Source organism: Miscanthus floridulus, chromosome 5, assembly GCF_019320115.1.
Source record: "Miscanthus floridulus cultivar M001 chromosome 5, ASM1932011v1, whole genome shotgun sequence".
Classification (NCBI taxonomy): domain Eukaryota; kingdom Viridiplantae; phylum Streptophyta; class Magnoliopsida; order Poales; family Poaceae; genus Miscanthus; species Miscanthus floridulus.
The window spans coordinates 77699832-77726274 of NC_089584.1; the positions used below are offsets into that span (position 1 = coordinate 77699832).

Below are 26443 nucleotides of genomic sequence, written 5' to 3' on the forward strand. Positions count from 1 at the left end.
TTGTGTATCATTGTATTAAGAAGAAGAAATTATATGTTACAAGAATGCCGTTGCCGGCCGCGAGCTTTTTTTTTTGGCAAGAGGGGAACACATAGTGTAAGATATAGCTGAATTTGTTCCAGTGTTCTTCTGAAAAATTTAATTTGTGTGTATCCGTCCAGCCAAATAGCCAATCCATTAGGGGAGGTGATGCAAAGTATTTGCACTGTATGAACTGGTATTTCTACAAAGAATATTTATTTTCTAAAGACTAAATGTAGCTAACTACTTTTTACTGGCTAGAAACTAGAAAGTCATACTCAAAAGTCAAAACTTGAACTTCAAACATTACTGCCTACTTGATTGAAGTCGTGATTAATGGACCATTTGGACTAAGTTCTAACTATTCCGTTGTGTGCCATTTGGCGGTTATATAATGTTAAACATGATGAGCAGATATCACAAATGAAGGACTGAAAGGATTTGATTTGAATCCCCTTTTGTTAGGAGAAAGACTGTGTGGACATTGTGGTGGACAGAAAGCTGATGACTGGCATGGCATGTATACTCCTTTTGCCGGAGAAGAGATCAGAGCGTGTTCGGCTGGTCAGCTTCGGCTGGCTGGCTGGCTTTTTTTTTTAGCTGGAGCAGTATTTTTCTCTCACCAAATTCCAGCATAAACAGTGTTTTTCAGCTGCTACAGTAGAAATTTAATACCAGCCTAACACTCTCCAGTCTTGCCATTTTTATTCCAGCATTCATTGTTAAGAGTGCCGGTTCAAATTTAATCGTACTCTCTGGCGTCGCTGTAGCAGAGATTAAGTAGCTTTCGTAGTGAACTGATGACCATCTGGGCTGATCCATTATATCATATACATACATTGTATGTGTGCGGATCACGCAAAGCCGGAAACCTTTGGTCGAGGGGGTGTTTGGTCCACTCTTCACTTTCTAAACCTAATCCCATTTAATCTCATTTAGTCACTTTTTACCTAAATACTTTGACTAAATGGGTTTTATTCCACTAATCACTCAAATGTTGCCAAATGGGACTAAACCTCACCTTTTAGTCAGGTTGTCTCACCTTGTAGTTGTTTTGGAGCCAGACACCCTGATTAGAAGGAAATAAAAAGGTCTCTTTTAGTGTCTTTTAGTCCACCAAATAAAACAGGAGTGACTAAATTTTAGGAGTCGGTTTAGGTGGCTAACCGAACAGGCACGAGAGACTGCCGATTCTATCTATTCACAAATTAGAGGAGTTTAACAAGTAAAAGTAATTAAGCGAGCTTAGAAGGCCGCGTACAAAAAAAATTAGTGAATTACATAGGGAGCAGGTTCACTGTACCTCTCTGAGTACACGTGTAATGATAATGCTAAGTAGTTGTCATGCTTGCTTGGAGTTTCCATCGTCAACAAGCTACTACTATATATGCCGTCTCTTTGGCAATTCATTTGGATACAGCTACGGGCAATTATAAATTATATATATTCGGTGTTTTGTATATTGAACTACTCGTACTTCTGTTTACATTTTATATTTGACTGAGACAAAGAAATACTCTATCTATGTATGAACCTTGGAAAACTAAAAGCGGGGAGAACGAGAGAAAAGAGTTGCGGATTTTTTATTCTAAAAAGGTCCCGTTATCGGCCTTTCTTCATTACATGCAAGTGGGAGGCAATTCGATCTGAATTTTGATTGACCTAATCCATCATTTATTTTTCTTCTGCACATGTAATTATTTCCCAATACGGCTCGATTCCTTTTTTTTCGCCTTTTGCAGAGTACAAACGGATTGACCCATATATGATTCATCTTATCGTTTTAATTTTTCTGTGTCCAAGGCCGTATGTATTTATTGGTAAAGTAAGTACACATAGTTCTTGAAAGAAGAAGTCTCCATATATTCCTGTATATTTTCTGCCTTTTTCAAACAAGCAAGAAAATATCAACTAAATGCATGTACTCGCACATGTATATGCAGTTGAAGGTGGAGCCTGTCAGCAGCTGAACGCCAAGAAATTTGGAGTTGGAGGTCAATCAAGTAGAGCTAAGCCGCTAGGCATACGTTAATCACATTATTATATACGTACGTACACACGTGTGTGTGTATATATATATATATATATATATATATATATATATATATATATATATGGAAATTATTTTCTACTCCTAGGGAGTAGTTACTCCCATGTGTATATCTCTAGATTTATGGCGTATATGGCCCGACGAAATATATGTAGATAGAGTATATCATCATACTAGACCATCTAGGATACTATGTATGACAAGTATATATGTATACTTAGAGTATATGGTTATACTTATTTTATATGCTATTATCATAGTATTATATAATCTATTAAAAAATACATGCTCTTTTAAAAAAAAAATCACATAGTAAAGATTTGAAGTATCTTAATATTAGTATGTCAACATACTCAAAATAATAAATGAATATGTACACATACGCAACGTGATTTATTGATTATGGGAGTAACTACTCCCGAGAGTATATAAAATGCACCATATTTTTTGACCGAATCAGTAGAGGAATCCCCTACATGATATTTTTTTGCTTTTCAATTAAATAAAAGAATGTTCTGTACATGGGTTACACAAGAGGAAGTGCAACAGAAAAAGTAAAAGTACAAGGCCACAAGGCCCAAAGGAGAATGGAAACAAAGTCTAAGTGTAATTCTCCTTCCAGTTGATTAGTGCAGCATGTCTACTTGGCTTGGACTTTGTGCAAACAAGGTCAAGTTCCTCCTTGATCTATCTTCTCCGGTTGTTGAGGTTGATCTGCCCATTGTCAAAGATGACTGCATTTCTTGTTACCCAAATGATTTAGCATGCCGTGATAAAAATCTCTCTGAAGATTGGACTTCCAAAGGATGTTCTGGCATCAATAACCATATCTGAAGGTGGCATATTTATGTTCCAGCATATGGGGATGGTGTTCCAACAGGTTGTACTGAAGTGGCATTTAAAGAACAGATGCATGCTAGTTTCCTCACAATCAGAGTTACATAGGACACATTTATAGTTTTCTAGTTCCATGTTTTTCCTCCTTAATAAATTCCTTGTGTTGATTCTATCCCTGAGCAGGAGCCAAAAGAAAAACTTATGTTTACCAAGGTTGCTGGAGGCCCACATCCAGTTGAAGAGTAGAGAGGTTTCTATGTGTCCAATCAAAATTTTATAAGCCTTCTTACTACTGTATTTGCATGATCCCCAAGAATAGCACCATACGTCCTTTGTATTTGCATTCCAAGTTCTCTGTTGTATAAGAGTTTGCACTTCTTCTAGCTGATTTGTAGCTTGTGTCGACAAGGGCAGGCTAAAAATTATGTTCACATCTTGATCCAGAAAAAATCTGATGCAACATTTCTTCTTTTTGGTAAAAGAGAAGAGTTGAGGGTAAAGCTCTTGGAGACTTTGATCTGACCATTTATCAGCCCAGAAAAGGACAGTCCTTTCATTGCTTGGATTACAGATGGCAAGATCTATGAATTTATCAAAAAGAGTCATAATGTCTTTCCACTAAAAGAATCCAATTAGACTCCTAGCCTGTGGTGGTGTCTAAGGATTGGAGTAGAATTTGGACCATGTCAGGGAGACCCAGGGTATATCTGCCTCGTTGTAAAATTTGTCCAAAAAAATCATGAGTAAAGCACTGTTCTGACTCTTAATGTCAATAATACCTAGCCCTCCTTTATTCTTTGGCTTACAGGCTGTTTCCCAGGCAGCAAGACAAGTTCCTCTTCTGTTGATGTTACCCTTGCTCCATAAGTAATGCTTTCTATAAATATCAATTTGCTTAATTACTTGAAGTGGAATTTTGAGACTACACATGTAAAATGTAGGGAGAGTTGAAAATACATAATTCACTAAAATGAGCCTTCCATCATAAGATAGGTGTTTGCTGACTCCACAAAGCCTTTTCTCAATCTTTGTCAAAAGAGGTGTGAATTCTTGCAGGGTAGGCTTAGTTGTTCCAAGTGATAGACCCAAATATGTGAAGGGCATAGTTCCTATGCTGCAACCAAATGTTCTTGCTAAATGTATGGCCTTTTCATCTATTAAGTTAATGGGTACCAAGAATGACTTCCTAAAGTTCATATGTAAACCACTAGAATCAGAGAATGATCTTAATAAACATTTGAGGCTAAAAAGGGTTCTAGCATCTCCAGGCAAGATGAGAAGAGTATCATCAGCATATTGCACAATTGGGAAGTCAACTCCAAATGTGTCACTAAGAGGGTGCTTGAGGATGCCCATCTGCCAAGCTTTGTTGACAACAGACTGTAGAAGATCAGCTGCTAATACAAACAACAGGTGTGAGAGTGGGTCACCCTGCCAGATCCCTCTTTTGCATTTAAATCTTTTCCTAGGAATACCATTAAGTAGAACAGAGGAAGTACCTGAGCTCAAAATGTTATGAATCCAATTTATCCATCTTGAAGAGAATCCTTTATATTTAAGAATTTGCAATATAACCTCATGCTCTAATTTGTCGAAAGCTTTCTCAAAGTCCAGTTTGAGAATTATGACTTCCTTTTTTGAGTGATGACAGAGATGAAGGAATTGGAATGCCCATGCTAGACAATCTTCGATTGTTCTTCCCTTGATGAATCCATATTGATTGGTGTGTACTAGTTGCAGGATCATAGATTGCAGCCTTCCTAAAAGTAACTTTGTGATGCACTTAAGGGTGTAATTCAGGAGAGAAATGGGCCTGTAATCATCAACTGTTTCAGGGTTGCTTTTTTTGGGATTAGGGCAATGATGGAGGAGTTCACACTCTTTAAGTCTGTATTCTGAAGATAGAAATCTCTAAAAAAATCTTAGAAAGTCACCTTTGATTATGTCCCAACTCTTTTTAATGAACAGTCCATTAAAACCATCTGGTCCAGGGGCATGGCTGTTTGACAGAGATTTGATGACAGCTTCAATTTTAGTTTGACTGAACTCAGTGTCTAGATGGTCAAGATTATGCTCTATCAATAATGTGCTGAGATCATAGTGTATGTTAGAGAATTCACAGATTCCTAACCTTTGCTTATAGGATTCCCATAGCAAATTTGCTTTTTGTTTATGCTCTGTGACAACAGTACCATCAGGTTTTGTAAGAGAAAAAAATGAAATTTCTCTTATGTGCTATAGTAGCCATAGTGTGAAAAAAGCTACTATTTTCATCCCCAAGTTTTACCCATCTAACGGTGTTTCTTTGTTTCCAATAGATCCTTTTGGATTTCAATAAGGATGCAAGGTGACCTCTGACCAGCCTTTTGAAAGCCTTTTCTAGATTTGAGAGTTGTCTTTGCTCCTCAAGACCATCCATCAGTAGGAGGACCCAATTGCAATTATAAATGAGCTTGCTTAGCTTAGAAAGGTTCTTGCTCCATTTTCTCAGACCAGCTCTGACATGTTTGAGCTTTGAAGACAGATTTTTTGAGGCATTGGCATATACTGGAGAATTATTCCAATGAAGAACCACAGTGTTTAGAAAGTCAACATGATCAACCCAATAATTTTTAAACCTGAAAATATTTGATTTTGGGATAGAGCTTCCAATGTGTAGCACATAAAGAATGTGATCTGAAATGGGCCTCGATAAAGGTTGTACATGTGTAACAGGATAGGAAAGGGTCCAGCCTGAGGAGATAAAAGCCGGGATCAGATTGCATATTGGTCCAAGTGTAGCTTCTACCATTGAAAGGTATTTCAACTAAATCCAAGTCTGAAATAATTTCATTGAACAAGTTTATTTCTGACAGATCACCTCCTGGTTTGTTCCTATTTTCAGGTTGCCTGATCAGATTGAAATCCCCAGTAAGTAGCCAGTCATCAAACTCACTGATGTCAAAGTTTATGAGCCAAGTGGCAAAAGCTAGCTTCTGATTGGACTGTGATGGGCCATATATGTTTGTAATATGAAAACTTTTGTTATCCAGCTTGTTTCTCATCTTAACAGTGATGGCATAGGAATTTGTCTCAATTACAGAGCCCTCAAAAACACTGTTGTTCCATGCTGTTAAGAGACCACCTGAAGCTCCTACTGAAGGAGAAAAAGCAAATTGATCGAAATTTCTGGGACATATTTTTTTAATGTAGAAGATGTCAAAGTTCTCCCTTTTTGTTTCCTGAATACAAATGATTTGACATGCACTCTCTGTAATTTTATCTCTTAAAGCATCCCACTTTTCCTGTGATTTAATGCCTCTGATATTCCAGAACAAAATTTCACTGTATCTTCTACTATCCATAATCACAATCTATGTAAAAGAAGGAAAGTTTGTTCATACAAATTACAAACAGGATCAGCCATCTTATATATCCCTAGAGATGTGAGTGTAACATTTGTAGATCTGTGTAGAAAACTATGCAACCAACTCTATCTTCCCTGAGGCTATTAACATGGTTACAGAAGATGGGAACAGAGGACATTGTATTTGTATCAAAACTCACATAACCAAGGTTAGAGGAAGGAATCAAGACCACAAAGAATTGCAAAGCAACATTAGCATTAAGATTAAAATGCACCATATATATATATATATATATATATATATATATATATATATATATATATATATATATATATATATATATGCCGTACTCGTCCATCCACTTCATATTGCGATCATCCTCACGCATGCCATTTCTTCAAACTACACTACGAAAATATGCACGGTTATCAATATGGTATATATAGGTCATAGGTCAATATAGTTGTAGATGTACGGGCTGCAAGTCACTGTTTTTTTTTTTTTTTTGAGAACATGGCGTGCACGTATTTCATTAAGGCCTTATTTGGCGTGCACGTTTATCAATATGCACGTATTTCATCAATATAGGAACCGCCAAACGCTGGGTTACGGACGATTACATGGCCTTAGTAGGCGACGAAGGAAGGGCCGGGCGCACCCTCAAGAACTCGCACGTGCAAGCAGCGTCGACAAGGCCGCGAAACATGCCACTATCCGGGAGTTGCCCTTCACGACGATTGTCGCAAACAGTTGCTGTGCCGTTACGGAGACGCTGTCGAAGATCCTACGATTGCGCTCTTTCCATAGCTCCACGATACCGGACCGTTATGTTATTGTAGGATGCAGCTGGCTATATATATGTAGGGAACGATTAGCGCCACATCTGGATGGGGAAGATGTTGAACGAAGTAGGTGGAGGCCACCAACAAAGAGAAGTTAGGATTAGGATTTCAAGGTGCTACAAATGGTAGGCTCGTCAAAGACTTAAAGGTCATATTCGCTTGTCTTATAATTCGTATTTTTCAGTTTGTTTTTTTTAGCTGAAACAGTATTTTTATTTCACAATAAATCAGCCGGAACAGTATTTCGACTTGTTTTTTCACCGAAGCGAACGGGACCAAAGGAGCAGGGGCAATGGGCACTCATGCCTGAATTGAGTAATGGTAGGCTCGTCAATTCCTGAATTAAGGAGTGAGGAGAATGGAGGCTGTTGTGACTGCTTCCAACAAATGAGGGCTAGTTTTTTTTTTTTTTGGAAAGAAATGAGGGCTAGTTGGGATACGTGCATGGGGTAGTATCAATTGTGTAATAATTTAAACTGATCGTCTGGCCAATATTTAGATGCTTATTTCTGTTCAAACCCATATAGTAGGATGAGGTGGTAGCTGAACCAAAAGAAATCTACTTGCTAGTTAGTAGTTAGTGATTTTGGCATGCATTTCTCTCTCGCTCCGTTCTCGAAGGATTTCTTTTGTTTCTCATCTGTGTGTTAGTCATCGAAAAATCTTGGAGATCTATCTTTTTATGTTTAGTCCAAAATGAGGATGCAATAAGGCCAGTCTCAGTGAAAGTTTTGTCTCGCTGTTTCCAAGATCCCATGTGTTGAAAACAGTATAAAAAGTTTCATCTCCACGAAAGTCGTTTCATCACTCGAAATTTTTATCATGTCTCTTCATCAATATTATGTCACATCAGATTATTTAATGCTCACGAAACTCTTATAAAATCCACATTAAGATTGGCCTCATAAAAAATACAGAATTTGAGGAACTCCCCAATTAAATATTTTCTCTACATGCCAAATTGCCAATATGAGCCTATTCCTCCGTATTGACGGCTTCAGAGCTCAAGCAATTAATGCGTAAACTAGTCAGAGCCATGCAAAGCTGGCTGCCTATAAATACGCATACATGATATTCCAGCACCCAGCACGTCGAAGAAGCCAGAAACCTTGCTAGATCACTTGCCCTAGCTCTCTCCCCCAAAGACTAGCTTGTGTAGTGCGTGGCGCCATGGATTGGCAAGACCAAGCCAAGCCCATGATGCAAACCAAGTTCTCGAGCTGTCGTGGCGTCTCTTTCGAGCTCAAGGCGTCACCGGGCAGCCCGTTCGCCCTCCAAGCCGTCGATCATTTATCCGCCCCAGCCGCCGCCGGACGCGCCGACCCCGACGAGCGCCGGGCGGTGGGTCTGGCTGCCGCAGTCTTTCAGCCGTGCCTCCTCCAGGATCTTTCCTTCCGCTTTTGGCAGGTCGACGAGCCGCGTGAGCAGCCACTTCTGCGACATCGATCTCGATGACGAGGACGCGGACGATGAGCCCGTCGTCAACGGTGCCGACGTGGAGATGGCCATCGCCGCGTCAGCTGTGGCTGTCAATGACGTGCAACCGAGAAAGAAGGCGAACGCTCCGGCTCCGGCGAAGCCGGCGGCATCGTCCGCGCGGTCGAGGCTGGGTGTCATACTGCTCGACCATGTTAGCACCAGGAACACGATCAAACGCTGTATGTGTGGATGGATCAAGAATCAAATCGCAAGAACACGAAGAACACAGAGAATGTTCAGGCAACCGCCACCATGGTGATAGGGTGGACAGCGCCCCTTTTCGCTTTCAAGTTCTCACAACACGATATGCCTAACCGGCTTACAAGACGTGATACACACACATTGATGTCTCCACACCTAATACATGGAACTAACTCCGTAATTTTACACAAAGACACCTGCTAAAATAAAGATACAAAATGCTGAAAAACACATTCTTCAGAAAACCGCCAAGTCGTGGACGCGGTCACCGCCTCAGCTCCTCCCACTGCGCGTCCAAGTTTCAAACTGAAACTTTCCCGCTCCCAGCTCACCTCCTGGCTCTGAACTCCTCTGAATGCATCAACAGCGATACATCTTATCAGGCTTACACCAACAGGCTCCCCCCTAAGCCTGACAAGCGCCGAGGTCTCTCACCCCAAGCAAGTGTCTCATCACTGTCAACTTAGCCATTGGCAGTGCTTTGGTCAGAGCATCAGCCTTCTGCTCATTTGTGCTCACTCTCTTCACAATGATCTCACCTCTCTCTATGCACTCTCTTATAAAATGGTATTTGATCTCTATATGCTTGCTTCTTCCATGAAACACTGCATTTTTCATGAGTGCAATAGCTGAGTTGTTATCAACAAAGAGTGTCACTGCTGCGGGCTTCTGCTTGAGTACTTCACTAAACAAGTTTCTCAGCCACAACGCCTGCTGTGCTGCTGCAGTGGCTGCCTTGAACTCTGATTCACATGATGACAAGGAAACTGTCTTTTGCTTGAATGAGTTCCAGGTGATCAGATTTTCTCCGAGGTAGAAAGCCATTCCACCTGTGCTTCTCCTCTGAACAGCATCAGATCCATGGTCACTGTCAGTATAGCCCACCAACTCACCTGCATTCCCACCTTGGACATAAACCAGTCCAAATTCCAGTGTTCCATGCAGATACCTCAGTATCTGTTTGACTGTCTTGACATGCATCACTGTGGGGTTCTCCATGAACCTACTAGCAACTCCAACTGAATATGAAAGATCTGGCCTTGTGTGTAACAAGTATCTGAGACAGCCAATCATCTTTCTATACTCAGTTGAGTCCACAGGCACTCCACCTTTATCAGCATCAAGTTTGTTCCCTGGTTCCATGGGTATTTTGGTAGAGTTGCAATCCTGCATACCAAATTGCCCAAGCACCTTCTTGGCATAACCTGACTGCTTCACAGTGATAAAGTCATCCCTCTGATCAACTGAAAGGATCTAGGATGTCGCCTAGAGGGGGGTGAATAGGCGTTTCTGAAAAATCAACACCTTTAAAAGCGGAAACGATTAGTAATAGGAGTTTCCACAATGGAAACTCCAAATCAAAGTAATACAACCCCTCACAAGTTAGCCACAAAGTATATAAAAGATACTAGATAAACCTAGGGAGCCAAACAGTGGCAACCAAAGAGTTGAATCAATATGCACTAGTCAGTTAATGTCGGAAGTCCCGACAGTTTAGGTCAGAACTTCCGACGTGTCAGAAGTCCCGACGTTTGGGTCAGAACTTCCGACGTGTCAGAAGTCCCAACAGTTTGGGTCAGAACTTCCAACGCAAACTGTCAGCACTTCCGACCCCTACGGGAAGTGAACTACAAGTGCTAAAATGAACTTTGTGATGCCGATAACTTACAAACCCACTTCCTAGTGGTAAAGTAAGGTGTTGGGTCACTCTCTTGACGTTGATAAGCCACCACTCCGTAGATCGAGGCCCAAATCCTAAGGAATAGCTAGAGAGAAGGAGACAACCAAATACAAGTAATTTCGAGCAAATCACAACAACAACAAGCACGCGGGAGACAAGAATTTATCCCGAGGTTCGGCAGCCCCACAAAGGAGCTCCTACGTCCTCGTTGTTGAGGTGACCACTTAGGTCGGAGTCTCTTCCACCTCCTTGCCTCACTCAAGGATACCACAAAGGTCACTTGAGTTTCTTCACTAGAAAACAAGGGTAATACAAACTTCCCAAGGCTCTTCCACAAGATGGAAGCTCTTGGGCGACGTCTAGCCGGCTAGGGGAAAATCCCCAAGAGTAACAAATGCAAATCAAACCGGCTTGACGAAGAAATCAAGTGCTCAAGCTTGCTCAAAGTGTTTTTCTCACTCAATCCACTCTCCAATCACTCAAACCCTTTAGGAATTGAAGTTGGAGGCAAAGGAGAGAAGAGTGGCGAGCCTAGAATGCTTGGGGGCTGTTTTGGCCGAGTGTTTGTTGCAATGAAATGAGTGGGCAACGGTTAGAATGGAGGAGACGGGTATATACACTCCAAGGCAAAATCTAACCGTTCAGATCTACGTCGGGAGTTCCGACGCAGATCTTGGGACTTCCGACGTATGAAGAAAACACTGTTCATGCGAGGTCAAAGTCCACTCGAGACAGCCAACGTCGGGACTTCCGACGAACGTCGGGACTTCCGACGGTCGGAACTTCCGACGAACGTCGGGACTTCCGACGTGCACAGTCAGCAGGTCAGTAGAACCATCGATGCTGGGACTCCCGGCTTGGGTCGGGACTTCCGACTGTCGGGAGTTCCGACTCACGTCGGGACTTCCGACGTCCATAGTCATCGCACAGGCAGTGACTGGGAGTCAGCACTTCCGGCAAGAGTCATGACTTCCGACTGTCGGGAGTTCCGGCTTACGTCGGGACTTCCGACACCGACAGTCACAGAAAATTATTCTTTGTGCTCGTGAAGTGCTAGAGTGTCTCTCTTTTGATTTAATTATTATGCTTGAGCACTCTATCTTCCTCAGACCACCTAAACTTGCATCCCTCTTAATAGTACGGCATACCTATTAACTCAAGATCAAAAGAAAAACGAAATTAAACCTTTTGAGTTGATCTTCTTTAAATTGATGCCGTGTCTTTCAATCTTCATCAAGTGAGGGTGCCAACATGTCAATATTGATCTTTTCACTTGAGCATAGCCATCTTGAGCATGTGACTTGATTCCATTCATCAAATATGAATAACTCCAAATGCATCAAGTCACTTTAATCAACTTGTCCAATATAGATTTGATCCTTCATATCAATATGACCATCTTAGCTTGATTAGTACCTCAACTAAATGCAAGTACTTTCTTCTTCACCCTAGCTAGGTTCTTCGGCCATCAAGCCGTCGCTTGCCCTTCACCCTTGCTTAGTACCTCGAAGCCTTTCCTTGCTATCTTCACCATCTCAAGCCATTAAGTCACATCTTGTGTTGAATCATTCATTCATATGTATTATTATCTTTTTCATTTCAATTTAGCAAGCTTCAAATATGAGACCAATCCATATGCAATCCCTTATGTCTCATTAATTAATTCTTACAAGCTTGCTTTCACATAGAACATGGAAATCCCACAATAAATAAGCCTTTGCATGAATTCTATTTGCATTGTTGTCTTGTGCTTGAACTAGATTGTTTACACAATAACACATCATTTTGGCTTTCATTAAGTACCTGTGAGATAACCTATTACCTATCCACACTTAGCAAACGGGTTAGTTCTTTAATCACGTTGTCATTCAATCATCCAAAACCCACTAAAGGGCTAGATGCACTTTCAATCTCCCCCTTTTTGGTGATTGATGACAACTTGATTAAAGCTTACAAAATGATATAAACATTTAAACTTTTGGGTTCAATGATTTATGAGAGGCTCCCCCTTAATATGTGCTTATGATTAGAATTCACAAAATGACCTCAAATGTCAATTGCACATACTAAAACATATAGGAGACTCCCCCTAAATCATTGCATCCGTGGGGTGCATGTGTGTGTGACAAAGTTAAACCGTGATGCATATGACAAGATATATCACACAAGAATAAATATAAAGGCATCACATCAAATATTTTCATTCTAGCATGCATAGTCCTTATGAAAATAAATATAACACATGTAATTCACACATAGCACTCATTACACATTTTCTCAAGTCCAGAAACCACTGATATATATAGATAAAGATCATGTCTCAAGAGATACAACAATGAAGCTCAAAAACAAGAACCGACAGCCTGCAGTACATATCTTCAGGTACAAAGATAAGCAAATGAAACTATCCTGAAGCTTTAATCAGTCTCTCTCCCCCTTTGTCATCTATCACCACAAAGGTCCAACAACGACATACTAAGGACAAAGGGGCTATAAGCTGTCACACAAAGCACAAAGGGTGCTTAAGGTTCAAACTTTGTACTAATCTCTCCCTTTGTATTAAACTCTCCCCCTTTGTCATCTTAAAGAGGTTGTATTTGTCATTTGTTTGCAATTCAAAATAGATCAAGTACATGGGTTTACTAGCTCATGAACAAACTCATACACTAACCACTAGATCATATAATCATTCAAGCAATAGTGGTAGTCTATGAATCTAAAAATTTTCATTTATAATGCATGATCCTATAAGCATGTACTATATGCACTAACCGCATACTAGTAAGGGATGAAAAATGATCATGCACAATACAATGATACCTTTGCTATATTGGAGAGGAAGATAGTCATATAGATTTCAATTCATTTCTCCAATAGCACCATAAAGTCCAATTATAAGCTTGGTGAAGACCAATAGATACCAATTCTTTGAATTCCTATTCTTCACCCATATGAATTGAGAATCACTAATGATCAAGTGCACTCTTCTTGTTGTGGTTGGCTTGCTTCTTCTTTGATCATTGCTTGCTTGAGAGAACTAAAAGATGCACCACTTGTAATACCACTTGAAATTTTATGATACCACTTGAAATTTCATGACTTGTTCTCTTTTGGGTGTTGCTTGCTTTCTAGACCAATCTCTTGATTTTCTTCAACCAAGTACCTCAAATGTCCCTTTAGATTACCACTTCAATTTTAGCCATCCAAGCCTAGGGCGAAGTGACCTCTCTCCAAAGAACCATCCTTGATACTCACTTAAAATAACTTAAAAGAAAACCACTTGAACCACTTGAAAGATTTTGTTTGATTGATCCATATTGTTGGACTTAAATTGATGAATAACTTTGAATCCTTCTTTAAGTCCTTTTCTTTCTACTTGTTTAAGTCCTCTTATTTCTATCAAAAGATCTCCAATTATCACTAGAACTTAAACTTCATCTTCATCTTGATCTTGGTCTTGATCTCTAGCTTGAGTACCAAGTATGTACCAGATACACTCTTCAAACAAATTGTCTTGTACTCATCATTTGTCATGCTTCTATCTCAAACCAAAACCAAAACATAGGTACCTCAATCACTTATAGATATGATTCTAATTTGAGGACCTTTGAATCTAAGTGACTTTTGATCAATCCAATAATTGTCACTTTCCTGGCAGATTCTGTACTCTTCAAAGAATAAATCATATCTCCCAAAGTACATATCCAAAAACCACAAAATTTGGTGAAGATGTGACACACTAAGCCTTCTAGTAGCTGTAAAAATTTTAGCTTCTTTTGACTTCTATATTGCTACCAGATTTCATATCTTTCCACACTGCTACATGCTGAAAACTGCTGCACTATAGCTGACAAGATCTACTCCAAATCCGAAGTATCACTTATCCAAATCTCATGAAATTTGCATAGCAACTAATACCATAAGTGTAGAGCATGCAGACCGGATTTCAAGTCAATACAAATAGATTTGGTTACTCAAACATGTCTATGATCACTGCTACCTCAGATTTTCAATATTGGACATATTTCAATAATTGAGCTATTTTTCTCCAATTTGAACCAAACTTGAAATCAACTTGTTTGAATACTCTCACAAGACATATGTCCATTCAAACCACTTACTAGAAGAAATCTTATGAACATATTCAATCAAACCAACTTCAAACTTGATTACTTAAGCATTTAATCCATTCAAACATCTCATAGCAAGCAACATATGCATATATATCCAATTCAATTAACTCATATGCTCCCAAATAAACTTTGATCAACAAGAGATATACCTTGATAGCTTATGATCATCTTTGCAAGCTTCAACTCCACTTATTTGTAGGCCTTCAAATATATCAATAAATTCCCACAACTTAAATATGACACTTGTATGTTGATATCATATGGACTTCACTCAATTTTGACTTGGCATTGGGATATAATTGCACTAAGCTTCAATACTTGACTCAACATAAGATGAACAATAATAATTCCATTGAATCAAGTCTCCAATGCCATGGTACCTACAAACAATCATCCACTTTTCGATGGTACCCAAACTAGTTTGGGTCCTCTCATGTTAGACGCAACATACTTAGGCATAGCCTTATTATGAATAGCGGATTTTTTTTTGCAATACTAACCAATAAGGTACCATAACAAATCTTCCTAGGCATAATATTTGCATCAATTGAAATAGGCTTATGATTCTCACTTAGGGGACATAAATTAGCCAAGAATTGATTTTCTCTTTTTCGAATATTTGGCAAATTTATGATTTTCAAAACTTGAGAGAGATTTTAGAGGGACATAGGGATTTTTATGGACTTGAGAGAACCATGTCACATGTGATTAGGCAAATAATCAACCAAGGGTAGCAATAATCACAATATGACATGACTAGGTCACAAAGACCCAAAAACCACACCACCTACACATGCTAGTTAGGGATTTTGAAAAACATCTATCCTATATCACACTAATGCACACACTAGCATATAAAGGGCCTTAGATGCACTTACAATGCATGTATGTAAATACATACCTTTGCCTTGAGCCCACAATATCACCACTGAGATAATACATGGCATGACAACATCATGTTGACCTCACTTGTCAAATAATCATACCATATATGAAATCAATTTTCATCCAAAGGACTACAGATAATACTAGATAAATTTGTTAGTCCACAGTATCACCACTGAGATAATACATGGCATTACAACATCATGTTGACCTTACTTGTCAAATAATCATACCATATATGAAATCAATTTTCATCTAAAGGACTACAAGTAATGCTAGATAAATTTGTTAGTCCACAATGGTGCAAAATAGAAACTGAGCTCCCCCTAAATAAGTACCACAAGTAATTTGAATGACTTTCAACAAGCACTTTATTCTTTTAAGAATTTGGGAGTCAATTTTCTATTTTGACCCACACAAAGTAATTTGCCATATTTAAATTTCGTTGAGACATACTCACAACCCACTTAGGTTTGATAGATCACAAGCTTCTGAGCAAATTAAGGATATATGAAATCATATGGATCAAACCTCAATTGCATCCCAATTAGTGCTCTGGTTCCTGCCATACCAGACACGTCCGGTAGACATACCGGACACGTCCGGCATATGAAGAACATAAACACTTTTCCTTTCTGCCCTGGCCATACCGGACATGGCTAGTAGGCGCAGGACAGAAACAATTGAAGCGCTGCTTGTGATTCTTCGTTTTAGCTCTAGTACTTCTTGTATGCCTGCATCTGAACAAATGCATTGCTCTACTAGAGAGCCATTAAAAGCATCACATGGCAAATATGATAATGATTAAATAAAACTAATTAGTCACTTCCAATTCTTTCACAAATATGCTTATTTGTGAGCCATTGAGCACTAAACACAAAGTGGCTATCCTATAAGGTTTTTAGGTACTTGTTACCAATGGTAGAGATGAAGTAAATGATATGGTCATTGATTTATCTTCGGGTCAACCATATATGAGATTATGATAAGAATTGATTGATAGATTGAGTGAATATTTTCAATTTACTTGCTCAACCACCCCGAAGCTTTCATCTCACCACCAAGTACCTACATTATCAACCTAAGCACATTTTGGTACCCAACTCTTGTTGGGTCCTTTTGGGTTAGTCAACAAGTGCTTAGGCACCCAAATGGCCTTAGTACTAGTTTGTGGTGAACACATCACCTTGCTAGTGCTAATTCTATTTGTGGTCTTCCTAAGCATTTTAACATAAACAAATGTGTTCGGCTTAGGGATGTTACCATTTGGGCAATCATAGCTTAGATGCCCCTTTCTTCCACAAGCATAGCATATGCGACCTTTGTTTGCTCTATGCTTGTTTTGCTTGTATGGACATCCATCAACCTTGTGGCCCATCTCATTGCATCCATAGCATCTTCTTGTTGCAACTTGGGCTTCCTTTCTTGCCTCCTTGTACATTGGGCATTTCTTGGTTGGATGCCCCAACTTCTTGCACATGAGATACGTGCTTTGTCCATCACTTTTCCTTTGGTTGGCCAACTTGTTTGAGGCCGTTTGATCGGCCACTTCACACTTGTCGGCCCAACTCTTGTGTGGACACATGGTAATCTCATGTCCATTCACTCCACAACCATAGCATAGTCTTTTTCCATGTTTCTTGCTCTTGGTTGTGTTGGCCTTGCTTGAAATGTGATTCTTTTGTTGGGATTTGGAGGAAGCAAGGTTTGAACCCTTCTCAAGCTTCTTCACCATGTTATCACGGTTATCTTGAGAAGGTTGTGCTTTCTCCTTACCCTTCAATCAAATCACATCTTTCTTTAATCTTTTCACCTCTTCTTTGAGCTCTATGTTTTCTGTAAATTTTTGCTCAATCAAAGATTGGCTTGCTTGAGAAGCACACTCATTAGCATAAGAAATATTCAATTGAGATTGTGTACAAGTGAGTGTGTGAGTAGGAGGTTGAGATGATTTTACCGTTGTAATCACAACCTCATGAGCCACCTCAAGCATGATGCTTGATTCTACTAATTCTTCATGAGAGCACTTGAGATGAACATAGTTTGCTTGTAGCACATTATATTTGCTTGAGAGTTCATCTAATTTTGCCTTGAGCTCAAAGTTTTCCTTCTCTAGTTGTGAAACACTAGAAGAGGAGTTAGTAACTAAAGCATGCTCAATTGATAATTTTTCATACCTCTCATTTATGGCCTTTAGCTCTTGCAATTTGGAGATGAGAAACTTTTCTTGATTTTGAAGTGATTGCTCTTGTTTCTCATTCTCTTCCTCTAGCTCATCATTCTTCTCAACTAGCTTCATGAGAATGAGCTTGTCTTTGTTGCTTAGATGATCAAGAGTGTAGCTATCTTCAATTTCAATATCACTCTCTTCTTGATCATCTACTCGTGCTATCTCCTTGGCTTGATCTTTCTTGCTAGCCTTCTTCTTGCTTTTCTTGGCCATGAGACACAAGTGATGAGTATCATGAGATACTGAGGTTGACTCATCACTTGGCCGCCATCGGGCTTGAGCCTCATCATCATAGACTGCCTGCTGTCCGGCTGCCTCAGCCATACCGAACGCGTCTGGTAGGGATACTGGACACGTCCGGCATGCGCTTGCAGACAGCGCAGTCACCTCGGCTTGCACCTCTTGCTTCGGCTCGGCGCTCTTGAGATCTTGTGAGGCTTCTTCACTGCATGAAGACATAATGGACATATTTTCCATTGACTCGACCTCAAGTGCATCATCGCATTTGGATTTTCCATATAACTCAATGAGTTTGGTCCAAATGAGATGAGCACTCTCCGGAGGTGGTTGTCCATTGAATATTGCCTCATCTTGAACCTCTGCACTCAATGTACTCAAAATGATATTAATAGCTTGAGCATTTAGTTGCACGCATATCTCTTCCTCTTTTGATAAATTCTTATAGTTGCTCCAATCAACTATAGGAAGAGGTATGCTTGCAACACAATATGCTCAACAAGAGGACTAATATCTCTAAAAGCATTGAGTACATGAATTGACCAAGGTAGAAAGTTTGAACCGTCATTTTGGAGAAGCATCGGCTCCAACTCGATAGGCGTCGACATCCTTTTCTCACGGCGGTGAAGCTTTAGGTGAGAACCTTGCTCCGATACCAATTGAAAGGATCTAGGATGTCGCCTAGAGGGGGGTGAATAGGCGTTTCTGAAAAATCAACACCTTTAAAAGCGGAAACGATTAGTAATAGGAGTTTCCACAATGGAAACTCCAAATCAAAGTAATACAACCCCTCATAAGTTAGCCACAAAGTATATAAAAGATACTAGATAAACCTAGGGAGCCAAACAGTGGCAACCAAAGAGTTGAATCAATATGCACTAGTCAGTTAATGTCGGAAGTCCCGACAGTTTAGGTCAGAACTTCCGACGTGTTAGAAGTCCCGACGTTTGGGTTAGAACTTCCGACGTGTCAGAAGTCCCAACAGTTTGGGTCAGAACTTCCAACGCAAACTGTCAGCACTTCCGACCCCTACGGGAAGTGAACTACAAGTGCTAAAATGAACTTTGTGATGCCGATAACTTACAAACCCACTTCCTAGTGGTAAAGTAAGGTGTTGGGTCACTCTCTTGACGTTGATAAGCCACCACTCCGTAGATCGAGGCCCAAATCCTAAGGAATAGCTAGAGAGAAGGAGACAACCAAATACAAGTAATTTCGAGCAAATCACAACAACAACAAGCACGCGGGAGACAAGAATTTATCCCGAGGTTCGGCAGCCCCATAAAGGAGCTCCTACGTCCTCGTTGTTGAGGTGACCACTTAGGTCGGAGTCTCTTCCACCTCCTTGCCTCACTCAAGGATACCACAAAGGTCACTTGAGTTTCTTCACTAGAAAACAAGGGTAATACAAACTTCCCAAGGCTCTTCCACAAGATGGAAGCTCTTGGGCGACGTCTAGCCGGCTAGGGGAAAATCCCCAAGAGTAACAAATGCAAATCAAACCGGCTTGACGAAGAAATCAAGTGCTCAAGCTTGCTCAAAGTGTTTTTCTCACTCAATCCACTCTCCAATCACTCAAACCCTTTAGGAATTGAAGTTGGAGGCAAAGGAGAGAAGAGTGGCGAGCCTAGAATGCTTGGGGGCTGTTTTGGCTGAGTGCTTGTTGCAATGAAATGAGTGGGCAACGGTTAGAATGGAGGAGACGGGTATATATACTCCAAGGCAAAATCTAACCGTTCAGATCTACGTCGGGAGTTCCGACGTAGATCTTGGGACTTCCGACGTATGAAGAAAACACTGTTCATGCGAGGTCAAAGTCCACTCGAGACAGCCAACGTCGGGACTTCCGACGAACGTCGGGACTTCCGACGTGCACAGTCAGCAGGTCAGTAGAACCATCGATGCTGGGACTCCCGGCTTGGGTCGGGACTTCCGACTGTCGAGAGTTCTGACTCACGTCGGGACTTCCGACGTCCACAGTCATCGCACAGGCAGTGACTGGGAGTCAGCACTTCCGGCAAGAGTCATGACTTCCGACTGTTGGGAGTTCCGGCTTACGTCGGGACTTCCGACACCGACAGTCACAGAAAATTATTCTTTGTGCTCGTGAAGTGCTAGAGTGTCTCTCTTTTGATTTAATTATTATGCTTGAGCACTCTATCTTCCTCAGACCACCTAAACTTGCATCCCTCTTAATAGTACGGCATACCTATTAACTCAAGATCAAAAGAAAAACGAAATTAAACCTTTTGAGTTGATCTTCTTTAAATTGATGCCGTGTCTTTCAATCTTCATCAAGTGAGGGTGCCAACATGTCAATATTGATCTTTTCACTTGAGCATAGCCATCTTGAGCATGTGACTTGATTCCATTCATCAAATATGAATAACTCCAAATGCATCAAGTCACTTTAATCAACTTGTCCAATATAGATTTGATCCTTCACATCAATATGACCATCTTAGCTTGATTAGTACCTCAACTAAATGCAAGTACTTTCTTCTTCACCCTAGCTAGGTTCTTCGGCCATCAAGCCATCGCTTGCCCTTCACCCTTGCTTAGTACCTCGAAGCCTTTCCTTGCTATCTTCACCATCTCAAGCCATTAAGTCACATCTTGTGTTGAATCATTCATTCATATGTATTATTATCTTTTTCATTTCAATTTAGCAAGCTTCAAATATGAGACCAATCCATATGCAATCCCTTATGTCTCATTAATTAATTCTTACAAGCTTGCTTTCACATAGAACATGGAAATCCCACAATAAATAAGCCTTTGCATGAATTCTATTTGCATTGTTGTCTTGTGCTTGAACTAGATTGTTTACACAATAACACATCATTTTGGCTTTCATTAAGTACCTGTGAGATAACCTATTACCTATCCACACTTAGCAAACGGGTTAGTTCTTTAATCACGTTGTCATTCAATCATCCAAAACCCACTAAAGGGCTAGATGCACTTTCATCAACCTCTATCCCCAAGTAGTAAGACAGTAAACCCAAATCTATCATCTCAAACTCAGTCATCATTTCAGTTTTGAACAACTTGACCTTGGCTAGATTTCCTCCAGTAACTATCAAGTCATCCACATAAACACCCAAGATGACTGCATCAGTTCTTGCTCCTCTGATGTACACAGCTTGCTCACTCAAACATCTGCTGAAACCAAGCTTCTTGAGGCTTTTGTCCAACTTGACATTCCAAGCCCTAGGAGCTTGTTTCAATCCGTAAAGAGCCTTGCTCAACTTGAACACATTCTGCTCTTTACCTTTCACAGCATAACCTTCTGGTTGAGTGACATAAACCTCCTCTTCTAACTCACCATGAAGGAAAGCAGACTTGACATCTAGATGGTGAACTTTCCAACCCAGATTAGCTGCTAATGCTAGGATGAATCTCACAGTGTCCAGCCTAGCCACAGGAGCAAACACCTCCTCAAAATCAACTCCTTGCTTTTGCACATATCCCTTAGCAACTAATCTTGCCTTATGCTTCACCACCTCTCCATCAGAGTTCCTTTTCAGCTTGTATACCCATTTAAGGCCAATGGGCTTCTTGCCAACTGGTAGCTTAACCAGCTCCCAGGTTTTGTTCTTTTCAATGGATTCCATCTCCATGTCCATAGCTTCTATCCACTCCTGATGACCTACTGCCTCTCTGAAACAGGTAGGCTCCCCAGTCTCAACTAGCAATGCTTGCACATCTGCATCCTCTAGTTCATCTTCTGAATCAACAAGCTCAATTTCAACAGTTTCACTGTAGACATCATTCAGATTTCTGTATCTAACAGGTCCACTGCTACTCCCTGAGCTTGGTGTGGATCCACACTCAATTGAGGCACTATTTTGTGGTGTTAATGGTTCTACACCTGCAGGTTCAGATTGATCTGTCTGAATTGAGCCTGAAACAGGTGACTGTAGCATATCTGGCAATGCACCAGAATTGCTACTGATGTCATCTACTTCCCTGCTGGTTGAACTCTCCCCTACCTACTGATCAACAACAATGTTCTCACTACCACCCATAGAAAAATTCTCTGAATCAGCTTCAGTTTCCACCACAAACTCAACTGAGTTTTCAGCTCCTGCTGACCCCCAGTTCCACACAATAGATTCTTCAAAGACAATATCTCTGCTCACTATGATCTTGTTTGTGTTAGGATCAAACAACCTATGAGCTTTGCTGCCTTCCTCAACTCCAAAATAGACTAGGGGTCTACTTCTGTCATCAAGTTTCTTCAAATGTGGTGCACTGTTCCTGGCATGTGCAGTGCAACCAAAAATCTTCAGATGCCCCAGAGATGGTTTTCTCCCTGTCCAAGACTCATGAGGAGTGACATCTCCCAACACCTTGGTAGGCAGCCTATTCAGCAAATACACAGCATGCCTAACAGCCTCCCCCTAAAATCTTCCAGGAATTTTCATGCTTTTCAGCAATGATCTGGCCATTTCCATCACAGTCCTATTTCTTCTCTCCACCACACCATTCTGTTGTGGTGTATATGGGGCTGTGAGTTGCCTCTTAATGCCTGCTTGTTCACAAACTCCTGCAAACACTCCAGCAAGAAACTCTCCTCCTCTATCTGATCTGAGAGTTTTCATTCTGCAGCCTGTGAAGTTCTCCACTTCTGCTTTGAACTTGACAAAATAATCAACAGCTTGATCCTTGGATTTTAGCAGATACACCTGCATCCATCTTGAGTGGTCATCAACAAGTAGCATGAAGTACTTGTTTCCTCCTGCAGTGGCTGGTGTCACTGGCCCACACAAATCCACATACACCAGAGAAAGCTTTTCTTCTGCATGCCAATTTGCTGATTTAGGAAATGGCATTCTAGTTTGCTTGGCTGCCAAACAGTCACTGCAAACTTGTTCAGGATGGCTTATCTTAGGCACCCCACTAGCCATCCCCTTCTTGACCAACTGATTCAAAGCTCTGAAATTCACATGCCCCAACCTGCCATGCCACAGCCAGGCTTGATCTCCAATATCTGCAATCAAGCATCTAGGTTCCACAGTTTTCAATTCTATTTTGTACAATCTATTCAGTGTTCTAGGGACTCTCATGATCATTCTTTCAGACTGCTTCTCACAAACCTCTAGCAGATCATCATCAAGGACAATTCTATGGCCAGTTTCAGTCAATTGTCCTAAACTAACTAGATTACTTCTGAGCTTAGGTATGTAATAAACATCAGAAAGTACCCAATGATCCCCTTGCTTTCCCTCAAACACAATTGTACCTCTACCTTGAATATCAACTGTAGAATCATCACCAAATCTAACTTTGCCTAGTACTGCATGATCCAGATCTCTGAATTTCAGAACATCACCCGTCATATGATTACTTGCTCCGTTGTCAAGATACCAAACACCCCCTGATGGTCCTCCCCCATCGGTCAAGTGTAACTCAGGCACCACCTTCACTTCATTCAGAAATACTCTCTGAACCCTACTGTCGGCTTGCTGAACCTGACTGCCTGCACTGGAATGTTGCTCATCCAACAACAGCATCTCTGCAAGTAACACAGTCGGCTCTTTCTCCCCAGCCTTCACCAGGTGTGCCTCCTCTTTTTTCTTTTCACCAGGACATCTATTTGCATAATGTCCATAACCATGACACTTATAGCATTTAATGTGACTTTTGTCACGCTTACCAGTGCCATCTTTGCCGGTGTCACCGCCTCCGCCACGACCGCCGTTCCCTCCGCCACGGCCACAACCCCGGCCTCGTCCACCACCATTCTTCCCTCTACTCGAAGAGTCACCTCCCACGCTCTTCTGTCTGGCCTCCCATTCGGCCTGGGTGAGCAACACCTGTGACTCCCCAGATCGTGCACTGCTGCAGCCGCGACGAGTGCGCTCCTCGAATGCCTTCAGGCGACCCACAGCTTCGTCGAACGCTATTGTCTTGAGGTCATAAAACTACTCGATCCCGGCCACGACGGTGAGGTACCGCTCAGGCACGATGTCGAACAGTTTCTTGACCAGCTCCGCGTCGCCGATGCTCCCCCCCAAGCTACTGCATCTGACTGACAGAGATGTCAGTTTCCCCACAACTTGGTCAAGTGGATCGTCCTCCTTCATCCGGACGGCGTCGAACTCGCTTTTCAGCGTCTGTAGCCGTGCGTCCCGCACGCGATCTGCGCCGATGAACCGGACCTTGAGGGAGTCCCACACCTCCTTCCCCGTCTTCTTCTTGGCGACTTGCATCAACAAATCATCAGGAATGCATTGAAGAAGGTTGGCCTTGATCTTCTTGTCCTTGGCGGTCATCTTTGCTGCCTCCGCCGCGGTCGGCGCCGTTGCCGACGCGTCCGCCTCCGGCTCCACGATCTCCCACTCCTCCCGATCCTCCATGATGGCTTGAACACGTATACACCAGCTGGTGTAGTTGGTGTTCGTCAGGGTAGGGTAGATCTGGCGTGCTTCCCCGCCGCCACGCGCTCCCTCCCCACTGCCGCCGCTGCCGCTGGCAACTATCGACATGGCTAAGATTTAAGTGGCTCCGCGAATGATCGATGGCTCTGATACCACGTGTTAGCACCAGGAACACGATCAAACGCTGTATGTGTGGATGGATCAAGAATCAAATCGCAAGAACACGAAGAACACAGAGAATGTTCAGGCAACCGCCACCATGGCGACAGGGTGGACAGCGCCCCTTTTCGCTTTCAAGTTCTCACAACACGATATGCCTAACCGGCTTACAAGACGTGATACACACACATTGATGTCTCCACACCTAATACATGGAACTAACTCCGTAATTTTACACAAAGACACCTGCTAAAATAAAGATACAAAATGCTGAAAAACACATTCTTCAGAAAACCGCCAAGTCGTGGACGCGGTCACCGCCTCAGCTCCTCCCACTGCGCGTCCAAGTTTCAAACTGAAACTTTCCTGCTCCCAGCTCACCTCCTGGCTCTGAACTCCTCTGAATGCATCAACAGCGATACATCTTATCAGGCTTACACCAACAGACCAGGGCTTGTTCACCGTGTACAAGCGCCTCTTCGTCCTGTGTGTCGCGCTGAACGCGGTGGGCCTCGTGCTCGCCGCGACGGGACACTTTCCTTACGCCAGGGCGCATGCCGCCGTCTTCGCCATGGGCAACATACTGGCGCCGACGCTGTGCCGCTCCGAGGCGGTGCTCCGAGTCGTGTTCTGGCTCGCCGTCGCGCTCTTCGGCCGGCCGTGGGTGGCATTCGTCGTGAAGACCGGAGTGACCGCGATCCTGCAGTCGCTAGGCGGCGTGCACAGTGGCTGTGGCGTGTCGTCGCTGGCGTGGCTGGTGTACGCGCTGGTGCAGGCGCTCCAGCACCGCGACGTGACGCCACGAGAGGTCGTCGGTGTCGCGTCGGCCATATTCGGCCTGCTCGCGCTCTCGTGCATGGCCGCGTTCCCGCTGGTGCGCCACCTGCACCACAACGTGTTCGAGCGCACGCACCGGTTCGCCGGCTGGACTGCGCTCGCGCTGCTGTGGGTCTTCTTCGTGCTCTCCGCCGGCTATGACCCAGCGACCGCCTCCTACCACCGGCTCACCGGCTCCGTCCTCGTGAAGCGGCAGGCGCTCGGGCTCACTGCCCGCCATTACCTTCTTCACTTTTCCTGCCATGGCTCACCGTGCGGCGCGTGCCGGTCACGGTCACCGCGCGGTCCAGCCACGCTTCCATTACCAGGGCGGCGTCAAAGGCGGCCTTCTCGGCCGCATCAGCCGCTCTCCGCTGTCCGAGTGGCACGCCTTCGGCATCATCTCCGACAACGGGGACACGCACGCGATGCTCGCCGGCGCGGTGGGCGACTTCACCCGGGCCCTCATATCGGACCCTCCGACACGCCTCTGGGTGCGCGGCGTCCACTTCGCCGGGCTTCCCTACCTCCTCAACATGTACCGGCGGGCGACCATGGTCGCGACGGGCTCCGGGATATGCGTGTTCATGTCCTTACTGATGCAGCCCGGCCCGGCCGAACTGTCGCTGGTGTGGGTGGCCAAAGGCATCGACGCCAACTATGGCGAGGAGATGAAGTCGGCGGCGTACAGCAGCGAGAGGCTCCGCGGGCGGGTGATCGTACACGACACGGCGTTGATGGGGCGGCCCAACGTGGCGGCGCTGGCCGTGGACGCGGCGCGGCGTTGGGGGTCGGAGGTGGTGGTGGTGACCAGCAACCCGGAAGGGAGCAGGGACGTCGTCGCGGGGTGTACCAAGGCCGGTATCCCAGCATTCGGGCCTATCTGGGATTCTTGATCCTACAAAAGGAATCTCGAACACAGAAATTTCTCGTTTGGCTCGATCTCGCACAAACACTGAAACAAAAACATCTATGACGGCGCTCAATCTGTAACTTAATATAGGCAATGTTCCCTTCTTTTACGATCCGTCTTTTTTAACTTGTTTTTTTAACCGAAATAGTATTTTTCTCTCATAACAAATCAGCCGAAACAGTATTTCGGTTTGTTTTTTCAGCGAAGCGAACGAGGCCATAAGCAG

The 26443-nt window shown here is 42.6% G+C and overlaps 1 pseudogene; it reads left to right on the top strand.

The window, feature by feature from the left end:
- Nucleotides 1-8267: 8267 nt before the first annotated feature.
- On the top strand, nucleotides 8268-26200 carry LOC136452396 (adenylate-forming reductase 06235-like; annotated as a pseudogene).
- Nucleotides 26201-26443: the final 243 nt, after the last annotated feature.